Here is an 11,653-nt window from a genome sequence, read left to right as displayed (position 1 = left end):
ATCCTGAGATACATGGTAATGTACTGAAAAGCTATCCATTCAAATTCCCTTCTCAACCGCATTCACTCTGCAGATTTTCTCGGGTGGAGAAGCTGGTCATGTGTGGCCGTATCTGATGTAACATGAAACTTTGACATGATTGCATAGTGGTAACTTGGACCATAAGCATATTGTCCTCTTGCCCACACTCTGCAATACTGCCCCATTATAAACAAGATGTCTGGCTTCATTGGGAAATCCTCTCAAAATGTTTAAACTAAAATAAGAGCTGACATAGGGGAAGTCTATATTCCCGTGTATTTCTAGCTTCCTATGCCATTCCCAGAGAAAGCCACTGGGTGTTGCTTAACAATGATAACAATGGGTCACATACAGTGGTTGGCAAAGGGGAAAAAAAACCAGTTAGTCATCCAGTCAACTTATCTTTCCAGCAAAGGGCAGAATAGCCAGATAGGGAATCTAACACTCTGTTTAAGGCGAATGGCCAAGTATTAAGAACTACACTGACATCGTTGTCTCCTCTGGCAATACTGACCGAGAACCGAATCTGTGTTAGTTGGCTGCACCCATGCCCTACCTAATTCCTTAAATGGAAGCTTCCAATACAGTGCCGCTCTTTTCTTTGGAGATAACCAATAGCATAAATGTTGTCTGGTGGAAGGTAATTAACTCTTGTAAGTGATGCCTGCACAAAACTCAAGGTCAGGTTACTACAGAGAACACCTTGACAAGCCAAGGCCAACACAGAGGAAAAGTCCTAGAGAGTCCTCCTCACTGGAGAATTTGTCACCTTTGCTGCGAACTGTATTGTGTAAACTCTGGCTCAGAAAGGGCTATTGTTTCAGCCCGCTTATTCACCTGATAGAGTTTATTCAATAGCACAGCTGAAATACTTGGTTTCTCACCCTGAGACTTTGGTCTTTATACTAACTGGAGAGTCTACCTGGTCCTACGTGTATTTTGTCTTAAGTTTCACTGTATAGATAATTCAAATTCTCACAGTAGATTTTATCATACTTGAGGGTGGGAGACTAGAATTATCCAGAATGGCTGCCAGATTCCCATTTCACTTTGGGCTTTGTGGTGAAGAACATAGAAGTCTCCATCCGGCAATGTTTTATTCCTCATAGCAACCCAGGCTCTTGGGTCCATAGTGGGACTCCAGTCAGGGTACTCAATCTCTCTGGCTCTATTTTTGGGATGCTGAGTGGTAAGGACCATGTAAGCCTGGAACTTTCTATGGAAGATGTTACTGAATAAAGACAACATGTGTCTCTGGATCTAGTTGTATCCATAGCCCTGTGCCCCTGGACCTCCTAGTTAACCTAGGAAACCTAGTTCCTCTCTTTTTCTTAAGCAGCTTGGAGTTGAATTTCTATCAGAAGAAACCAGTTATTGCCTGATTGGTAGACTAACAATATAGTTCCACACTATGGACTAGAAATAAGAACCCAGAAAGAGAAAGGGAAACAAACAGTAGATTGTTTATAAAGAAGCTGTATTCAAAGTTACAATGAGTGTGACTTACTTCACAGTGAACTTGCAGAATTGGTTGAAGTTTTGCAGGGTTACATCTGTTATTCTTTAACATCTCATGGAGGACTGAGGAAGTGCCAGCACACTGGGAGAAGAGCCAACATAAAATGGTTGTATAATAAAAGGGAAAAAGGTTGAGTTCTGAAAATTAAAGACCTGTAAGCTCAAGTTCTATCAAGGGAAAGAAATGCCACAGTGAGTAATGTGAATAGAACGAGATATTGACTTTACATGAACTACATTTTCTCCCAGACCAATCTAATATTTTAATCTATTGACAAACGAGAGACAAATTATAGCTGTGTATCAGAGCTGGAGCGGCGGTGCAAATCCCACCGCCCAGCCAAAGAAGCCGTGAGAAGACTGAAGATCCCAGGTCAGAGAAATCCAGGTAGAGACCAGAACTGGGGACATACTTGTGCCAGGGGTCTAAAACCAAGGGAATCAAGACAATCTAAGATGACATGCCGTTTTCTGTCCCTTAAAAAATTGCATTTTCAAGCATGGGCCTATGAAGTTTGTTTAGCTCCTTTGAGAACAAAGAGCTGTCACCAGGTGACTGCTTTGCATGGTATTAAGTATCATTTGTCACTCATTCACCAAACACTTATTAAATGCCTTGTTTTTGCAAGGTACCTTAGTAGGTGTAAAGAAAATAAAAATGACGAACAGTTGGTAAGGTTTCTCCCCAGCTGCATCAGGAAGCATTTGGATTATGATCTCATCAGTACTGACTATTCTATTTCAAAAATTATCGAACTTCATCTATTACTTTTTCCATTACTTTGAAAATTTGATACAAGCCAGGAGAAATTCAAAGAAAAATTAATGTCTTAAACAGCTCTTTTAATTACAACTTGGCTCCTTTTTAACTTAAAATTTTTTTAAACATTTATTCATTTTTGAGAGACAGACAGAGCACAAGTGGGGGAGGGACAGAGAGAGGAGGAGACACCGAATCCCAAGCAGGCTCTAGGCTCTGAGCTGTCAGCACAGAGCCCGACATACGACTCGAACCCATGAACCGTGAGATCATGACCTGAGCCCAGGTAAGACGCTTAACCAACTGAGCCACCCAAGGGCCCCTCCTTTTTAAGTCCCTCTTTTTTTAACTCGTTTTTTTTTTTTTTACAAATAGTTTATTGTCAAATTAGTTTCCACATAACACTCAGTGCTCATCCCCACAAGTGCCCTCCTCCATGCCCATCCCTCTAACTCGTTTTTAAATTTACAGTTTAAAGTACCACTCCACCCTTGTCTGTAGATCCCAGATTTCTAATTTTTTTTTAACTTACTGCTTTATACAGTTTCAATATGTTGCTCACCAGCGCCCTGCTCCTACCAACTAAAAGTGCTTTTACCTGCAACTTTTTTTTTTTTCACAGTCAGAAGCAAAACAAACATGAAACAAAACATATGGGGAAAAGCTTATTTCAGACTTTTCACTGTTCACGTCTATTTTTACTTTTCTCATAAATCAGTAAACTGTTATTCTTCCAAGCGTGTTTCCGCATCACTCATTTTCTGGGGATTTTCATTCCTGTATATATTCTTTTGCACAATAACTCATTAAATAAACCTCATTTACAGATCTCCGACAAGTTTCTATATCTTGAACTCTGACGTTTCATTATGAACTTGATGTAAAACATCCAATTTGAATACATGTTAAGCAGTTGTAAATAATTTTCTTATACCTGTATATAGGTGTCTGTAAGATAAGTCAGTGGGTGGTTTATTTATTCATCTATTAATTCAGTAAATTACTGAACAGCAGAAACAATGAGCTGTATTAAGTTAAAACTAGGGGAGATGTCAGCTTGGGCAAGACATGTCCCTGCCATCAAATTTTATCCCAATTGCTAGAAGAGACAAATGTTAATATCGAACAAAAATACCTCAAAACAAGTAATTTGGTATTTGTATCAGGTAATTTGAACAAATCAAGGAAGACTGGGTGGAGAAGATGAACCCTGAATGGTGGTTGGGTTTTTGTTTTTGTTTTTTTGTTTGTTTTTGTTTTTCTTTTTTAAGTAGGCTTCATACCTAGCATAGAGCCCAATGCAGAGCTTGAACTCACAACCTTGAGGTCAAGATTTGAGTTGAGATCCAGAGTCAGATGCTTAAGCGACTGAGCCACCCATGTGCCCCTGGATTTTTAAGAATGACTCAGAAAAGACATCATAAGTGAAGAGAAAGATGTCAGTATAAGCTGAATAGACGGGAAAACACTGTGTTCAGGCAAGGTAAACTGAGGCATATCGGCAGCAGCAAAAGCTCCATACTGGCAAATAGAAGATAAAGCCAACAAGCAGGGAGTGCTGTGATATTCTGAATGTCAAGCTCATGAGTTTAGAGGATTTCTATGGCCCAGTTGTTTTCCCCTAACTTCGTTCTCAGCCACTCCAAACCATCCTCCAAACTTCTGTCGAAGTGAATCTCCTAAAAGATAAAGCTAACAGATAGCCCCTCTGTTGAAGACTTCTCAGTGGGCTCCTTAAGCCCACTCAAGAATGGGTATCTATGAGACTACTCACAGCTGAGCACCAGGATGAAGTTTCCCTCTGGCTGAACTTGGTCTTTTAGGGTCCCCAGTGGCCCTGTCTGGGATTGGTAGGTATCTGGGTAAGTAAGACCATGCTGTAGCCCAAGCAATCATCTCCGACAAGGATGGAGAAGGGCCCTGCAACCCATCATGTCATGGCAAACAGGCCAAGAGAGCTCTCTGGTAACTAACTGAGTTCCTGGGACACTTACGCCACTGAACTTGATGTTATAGCCTTGCTGAACCCAAACAGATCTTTGCATGACTGTATCAAATTCACATTGTCAATGCATTTGATTTCAGTGAAACATCCATTATATTCAATTTATGTTGTTTATTTGAATTTTACAGATTATATTTTTATTTTCATTTGTCTTTAAAAATCTGTGTTATACAGGGGCACCTGGGTGTCTCAATCGGTTGGGCATCCAACTTCGGATCAGGTCAGGATCTCACGGTTCATGGGTTTGAGCCCCACTTTGGGCTCTGTGCTGACAGCTAGCTGAGAGACTGGAGTCTGCTTCAGATTCTGTGTCTCCCGCTGTCTCTGACCCTCCCCTGCTCACGCTGTCCCTCTCTCTCTCAGAAATCAATAAAAAATATTTTAAAAACTTAAAAAAATATCTGTGTTATACATGTTGGAAAGTAGGGGTGGCTGTATATCTTAAGGAATTTTTATCTGGTTTTATATGTGCACACTTAAGTAACATTATGATAAAAATAATGTAAGCAAACAGTGAATTTTACATAATCGTTTTNACCGCGAGATCATGACCTAAGCGAAAGTCAGACGCTTAACCGACTAAGCCACCCAGGCACCCCATAATCGTTTTACTTTAAAGGAGTTGTGTATATTATCCAGATAGGGAACATAGCATTATCTCATTTGGTCTTAGAATAATTTCTGCAAGATAGTTATTACTATCTGCATATTATAGATGAGGAGATGGAGGGGTAGAGGGTCCAAGTAACTTAAGCAAAGTCAAAGAGCAGTTGAGGGGCAAAGTTGTGATTTTAACCCATATCTGTTTGATGTCATCTCCCCAGCACATACAGATTCAAAAGTCACCTTCAGAGACATGAGAGTAGAATCTGGGAATGAGGGTTTCTAAGACATAGAAGCAGAAAAGTACAAGAACTTAGGCTCATCCACAATATTTAGTTCCAGACTGCATCGCTTCAAAAGAAACCTATGGATTATGGTCTTACTAAAACAAGGAATTCTATTTGATGACTTCATTTCTTCTCTTACCCACTTAAATCTATGATTGCTTAACAGATTTCTATCCCCAAACATTTCAGTTTTGAGAGCTAAGCTGAAACAGTGAAGAATTCTTTGACACTTTGAAGGAAATATCTTTTATAGTGATAGGTGCCTATTTCTCCAAACACCAAAGCAAACTTCAAATATAATCCCCACAGTGGCTCTTTTCTGTCCACGCCTCTTTCAAAAACAAGTAATAGCAGCAACCAAAACCCAACAAAATTGGCTGTAGCCTGCTTGGAGTTGAAGCCAGATCTGCTCTTGGTTTCCCAAGCCAAAGTGGGAGATGTAGTTAGCTGAGTTCTAAGCCTTCACAGTGCTGAAGGACAATGGAGTGAGGGCTTCAAAATTAAAACCATGCGTTCAGTAGTAAACAGCTCCAACTGGTGCTTGATTACTAACTAGATGTTCTATTTCTGACATGATTTGAGCAAACACAGGAAACCTCATAGGCGTGGATGGAGAGATGTTTTCCTTTGCAGGACAAAAAAGAGCAGCACTAGATGGTGTTACTATCATTGTGATTCTTTTTTTTTTTTAATTTTAAATATTTATTATTTATTTTTGAGAGAGAAAGACAGAGAGAGAGAGAGAGAGAGAGAGAGAGAGAGAAGCAGAGAGAGAGGAAAACACAGAATCTGAAGCAGGCTCCAGGCTCTGAGCTGTCAGCGCAGAGCCAGAGGCAGGGCTCAAATTCACAAACTGGGGAAATCATGACCTGAACCGACTGAGCCACCCAGGCACCCCTGATCATTTTGATTCCAGACACCGTCAAAAGCCAAAATGGAGGGGAGAGGGAGGGAGGCAAACCATGAGAGACTCTTGAATGCTGAGAACAAACTGAGGACTGATGGGTATGGGGGGAGAGGGGAAGGGGAGTGATGGGCATGGAGGAGGGCACTTGCCGGGATGAGCACTGGGTGTTATATGGAAACCAACTTGACAATAAACTATTTTAAAAAAATAAATAATTAAAAAAAAAAAGTCAGTGGCTTTGAAAGTGTTCTCATTGTTATGGCTTCAGAGGGAGCTCTTTTCTTTCCCAGGAGTCCTCTCCAGAGGGAGAGGCTGTGTAGAGTTTTCTTGAATGTAATGAATGTCAGTCAGCACATTCCCAGCTAGGCCACGTGTTCCTTTCTTATCAAATGAAACTGACCTCTCTGCCCCAGCTTGTTCTCCTTGCTCATCACTATGATTAATTTCAAGTTCACGGTGATGCAGGTTTCTAGATGAATTGTGTGGTTCACTCCAGATGGCAAATATGTACCTCTGGCATCTCCTCACCCTTCTGGAGAGGTCATGTGCTAGCTTACAAGAACGAAGGCTTTTAAAATAGTTGGCTTGTGCTCAGATCTGCACCCTACAAAGCACTCTGCCCAGACTAGCCTCGGTCCTTACAGCTAGCAGAGATCTGCCCCTTCCTACTCATTTTCCATTAAATGCCAAGTGATTCAGGGAGTTATGAGCAAAATGAAAACGTTTAGCACGTAATTCAAGATTTTAAAGTAATTTTTTTCAGCCGGTGGAAGAACTAGGATTCATGAGAGTTCTCGAATTGACATTCACTAGGCCCCAGAATCATGCTTATCCACTAAAAATTTCCAAGTTAATTTTCCTGATGCGTGCTACTGAGTTTCCTCTAGTGAACAAAAATCTTGTTCCATTTGTCATCACTGTCAACAGGGACAAACTAGGCAAAATAAATTTTATATATTTATGCAAAATTTGCTGGTCAGAATCGCCCTATGTATATTCATTTCTGCATCAAGAGGATTGTTTCAGCATCGATTGTACTCAGAAATTCTCCCCTAAGCTTTGTTGGAGACTATAAGTGGTTCAGGTCATGGAGAATAAGTTAATTTACATTTGTGTCTTCTCCCTTTTCAAAATTAAGTTTTCATATAAAGGCATTTTCTTAGGATTCCAAGTAAGAAGGAAGGGAATTGTTCTTATGTGCAGTTGGGCCGTCCAAATACCTATATGGACAAATGGCCGCTTCAGCTTTTCTGTCTTCTTTGCACCCCAGTACCGTCATCTTCAGAAGCCTCTGCTGAGTGGGAAAGAGTCCTTCTCTTCAAAGACTTCCTGGTCTAGTGGGGAAGGTAGGAGCTTTGTAATAAGCTAACAGTGTCTGAAGGGGGTGGAAAGGCATCAGTGAGGTGATTTTTGAGCTGGGTTTTGAAGGCCGAGTGTGAGATTGCTACACACACAAGAGGGGACCGTATGTGCAAAGGCAAGGGGGGTGATTTGCTCAGAAGAGGTGTAAGATCTGACGGAGGGGGTTCCTTGTAGACACAGCAAGGCAGGCTGATCAGATCAGGAAGGCCTGTGGTTTCATACAGAGAGGAGGAGGAGGGTGAATAGCCATAGTGTTGAGAATAGACCCAGGTGGGTTTTAGAGGGAGAGAGGCCAGGTCGAGGGTTCTGCTGTGGTCTCAGCAAGCGCTGATGAAGGCTGGGAATAGGCAGTGGCAACAAGATGAGAGGGGAAAAGCCACTTGTCCACTTTTGAGGTGAAATTCATGAGATTGGATGACAACGAGTGAGAAGTCCACAGAGGTTTCTGCTTTGGGGGAGTAAGCTGATGACGGCCATTCTGAAAGAGGTTTCTCTCTCACTCACGCATGCTCTCTCTCTGCCTGTTTGTCTCTCAGTCCTCTTTCTCTATCTCTGTTCCATCTCTTGGTCTACTCCTATTCTCTGCGATATTCCATCTCTGTCTTTGTCTCTCATTTGTGGTGCCAGCTTCTCTCTGCATTTCAGCCCTGTTCTCCTCTTTAACGACCAACTTCTTCACGATCCACATGTGCTCTGCTCCTTGGTAACTTCAGATGACAAGTCCCTTTGACATTGCATAACCCTGTTCAAGCCACTGAAATTCTGTCACTTTCCAATGCACTGCTCATTCTAAAGTTCATTCCATTTTTCTTCATTCAAATTTGCAATAGAATCTAATTAGACCAGCTCTTCTTTCTATGCCAGCTCAGAGAGTCATTTCGCCTGGACACTTATCAGAATCACCTGAAAGGCTTAAAAACAAGTACCAGTGCCCACCCTAGACCCACTGAATCAGAATCTTTGGGGATATAATGCATAGCATGCTCATTTGCTTTAAAGTTCCACTGGTGATGCTGATGCACAAATAGGACTGAATCTGCTGTTGTAGGTGACAAATCATGAATTATAACTCCTAGCAGAGACCTTGGGTCAGGGGCTCATAACTATTACAGTTTCAACTGGAGAGATCAATGGAGTGGACTGGGGGGGCGGGTCACACCATATAAACGTGGCCATCCAAGGGGCACCTGGGTGGCTCAATCAGTTAAGTGTTCAGTTAAATGTCCAACTTCGGCTCAGGTCATGATCTCACAGTTCGTGGGTTCAAGCCCTGCATCAGGCTCGATGCTGATAGCTAGCTCAGAGCCTGGAACCTGCTTCAGACTCTGTGTCTCCCTCTCTCTCTGACCCTCCCCTGCTCATGCTGCCTCTCACTCTCTCTCAGAAATAAATAAAACATTTTTTTTTAAAAAGGCCATCCTTTTTAAAAGTAGGGAAAGCCTCTTAGAATAGCCTGTGGTCATACAGAAGCCATGAAAGATGTTTGCTAAAATGGCCTCGCGAGGGGTAAAATGTTAAAGCATGCATTTGCAGTGACTTCCCATGGGTTCTGTGGTAGGATGCAGAGGAGGGGCCCCTAACCTAGAGGAGTAAGGGGTACAGAGGTGACTCCTAAGTTGAACCTTGGGGGAACACTAGCAATTAGTCTGCTGAAGATGAGAAATGGGATCACAGGCAGATGAGAGTAGTGTATTCTAAGCAAAGGAGATTTTTGTACAGAATGGCATTATAAATTCATACTTTGATTATCCTTGGCCACCCTTCCCAAACACATAGCAAAAACCTCAGAAAACTCCTAATTTCTTTGTCCTGGAAGTCTGTTAAGTTCCTGGCAGAACGTGTAGAGATATTCAATCAACAATGGGGTACACTATAAGGGGGCCGTGAGAGAGTAGACTGGAGAGGTATACAAGGGCTCAATTGTGAAGCTTCATGGTCAGTTTAGTAGAACACCAGCTACCATTTATCAAGCAACTATGTGCCAGGTGCTTTATGTACATTTCTTCCTTTCATCCTCATAGAACTCAGAATGTCAGGATTATTACACTCATGTTATACACCTGGAAACAGAGGCTCATGTAGCTTAAATCTACTGGTCACAGTCACAAAGCTAGAAAACAGCAGAGCTAGAGATGTGACCGTTCAAGTTCTCAGCCTTAAAATGTAAAAAAGGGGGTGGAGGAATGCTATACTTAGAAAGAAGAAGACACAAATATTTATGTGTACAAGATATTGCACAATGGAGTCATTTCAGCCCTCAAATGGTTGCGCAGGGTACCGGAGGAGGGAGATCAATGGAGGAAGGGGTCAATGAGGGGCCAGCATCCTCCCATCTCCCCTATTTTCAACTATTTTCCCCAAATCCAGGAACTCCATGACTCTAGCCTAGAGCCCACAATAATTTCTGCAATCTTGAACATTGTTCTACATACCACTTAAACCCATGGATCCAGGAAGCAATCAAATGTCATACGTGGGTGACAGAGCGTATCTTTGCCAAGGTGGAGTGGTGTGGCTGTGTAGGAAGGCTCTGGCCACCTGGTGGACCCACTCCTTGTTGTCACGGGTGCTCTTATGACCTAGAGGAGGGCAGAACCAATCCTGGACCTGATTTGGTGCCCACTAGCAAGGCAGCCACCTCCTTGGAGAGGTCCTGACTTTTTTCCCCCCTCAGTGTCACAGAAACAAACCGTGAGCCTAAATCTTGTTTTGGATGAGAACTAGCCAAGACTGTCCTTGGTGAAGTCCCCAGTTAGCCACAGCAAATGATAAAGTCACCTAGAGGCAGCATCCCAGTGCTGGGCCTCTTTGCTTGTTTTAGGATTCTTCTCAAGGAGGAAGCACGCTAAAGTAATTCACAGGTGTTTAAATATAAATTATTTTATATAGCCAGCACAAGTCACCCCTAAATTCTTGTTCCTTTTGGGAAGTAAAGAGGTTTTAAGCATAGCACGCTATGATGATTGGTCTCCTGAAGAGTCTCTGAAGAAGTGGAATTTTAGCACCAAAACTGAGAGAGTCCTAGGAAAACCAACACGAACTGACTACCTTCTAAACCCAACATACCATAAAACTTTGAGTGTTAACTGACCACACTTAGGGCCAGATACTATTGCTTTGGAGTTCACAGAGAACAAATTCCTTTTATGTGTATTAAATGGACTCTTTAACAACCAAGTCAAAGTATTTGTATTATAAACTCAATAAATACATTCATTGTCTCAATGAAAAGAAATAATTTTATAATCCAATTAAATATGCTTGAATATTCACTGACTATTTGTGATGGTTAATTTCATGTGTCCACTTGTCTAGGTCACAGTATCGACATATTTGATCAAACATTCTAGATGTTTTCATGAAAGTATTTTAGATGAGATTAACATTTAAACTAGTAGGCTTTGANAACCCCCCCCCCCCGGGGGGGGGGGGGGGGGCTCGTCCAATCAGTTGAAGCCCTTAAAAATAAAAAGGGCATATAGTCTCTGATAAAAAAGGAATTTTGCCGACAGACTGCCTTTGGACTCAAATTGCAATTTTCCCTTGGGTCTCTACCCTGCCAGCCTACCCTTCAGATTTTGAACTTATATCTCCATAGTTGTGTGAGCCAATTCCTTAAAAGAATTATTTCCTCTCTCTCTGTCTCTGTCACACACACACACACACACACACACACACACACCCTATTGGTTTTGCTTCTCTGGAGACCCCTAACAATGTACCGCTAACACACCATTTAAGTCATCTTTTCCAAATAACTAGTTTTACAATTACCAGAAACTCATAATCTGATAAAGTTGTTTGTTTGAACCTTTATAAATTCAGAGGTATTTTCTAGCATTGCCCTAGAATCTTGTAGCAACCACTCTTCATTCCATAAATGTGTATTTATGGAATACACACCTCTGTATTTTGAATACAAAACTAACTTACTACCTAAGCAAAAACTGTGAGGGTGCAGTGTAAGGAGATCCTTTACGGACATCCACCTTAGGTCACTGACTTTTGACTTGTCATACAGACAGAATTAATCTGGACTCTGGGTTTATTGTCTTTCCTTTCTGAGTCCCAAGTACAGCCCTTTCCATGGTCATCTGAATCTCAATCCAGTGGTTTATCAGGGGGAACATTCCGGAGCTGAACAAAGCTCTAGTCTGTCCTTCTTTCTCTTCTTCAATTCAGACTTCAAC

At 41.7% G+C, this 11,653-nt stretch overlaps 1 protein-coding gene across 1 annotated transcript in view; it reads right to left on the bottom strand.

Annotated features, from left to right (window-relative positions):
• Positions 1–9,993, bottom strand: part of STAT4 (signal transducer and activator of transcription 4) — a 116,793-nt gene extending 106,800 nt beyond the window's left edge. Inside the window, exons 1-2 of the mRNA XM_077780207.1 lie at positions 9,896–9,993; positions 1,529–1,621 (exon numbers count right to left, since the gene is read on the bottom strand). The gene's annotated coding sequence lies outside the window, so the exon portion shown is untranslated. The remainder of the gene's footprint in view (positions 1–1,528; positions 1,622–9,895) is intronic.
• Positions 9,994–11,653: the final 1,660 nt, after the last annotated feature.

The sequence above is a fragment of the Crocuta crocuta genome, unplaced genomic scaffold (assembly GCF_008692635.1).
Source record: "Crocuta crocuta isolate KB4526 unplaced genomic scaffold, BGI_CrCroc_1.0 scaffold38, whole genome shotgun sequence".
NCBI lineage: Eukaryota > Metazoa > Chordata > Mammalia > Carnivora > Hyaenidae > Crocuta > Crocuta crocuta.
Note: the sequence above shows the minus strand (reverse complement) of the source record. Positions and strands in the feature narration are given on the sequence as shown.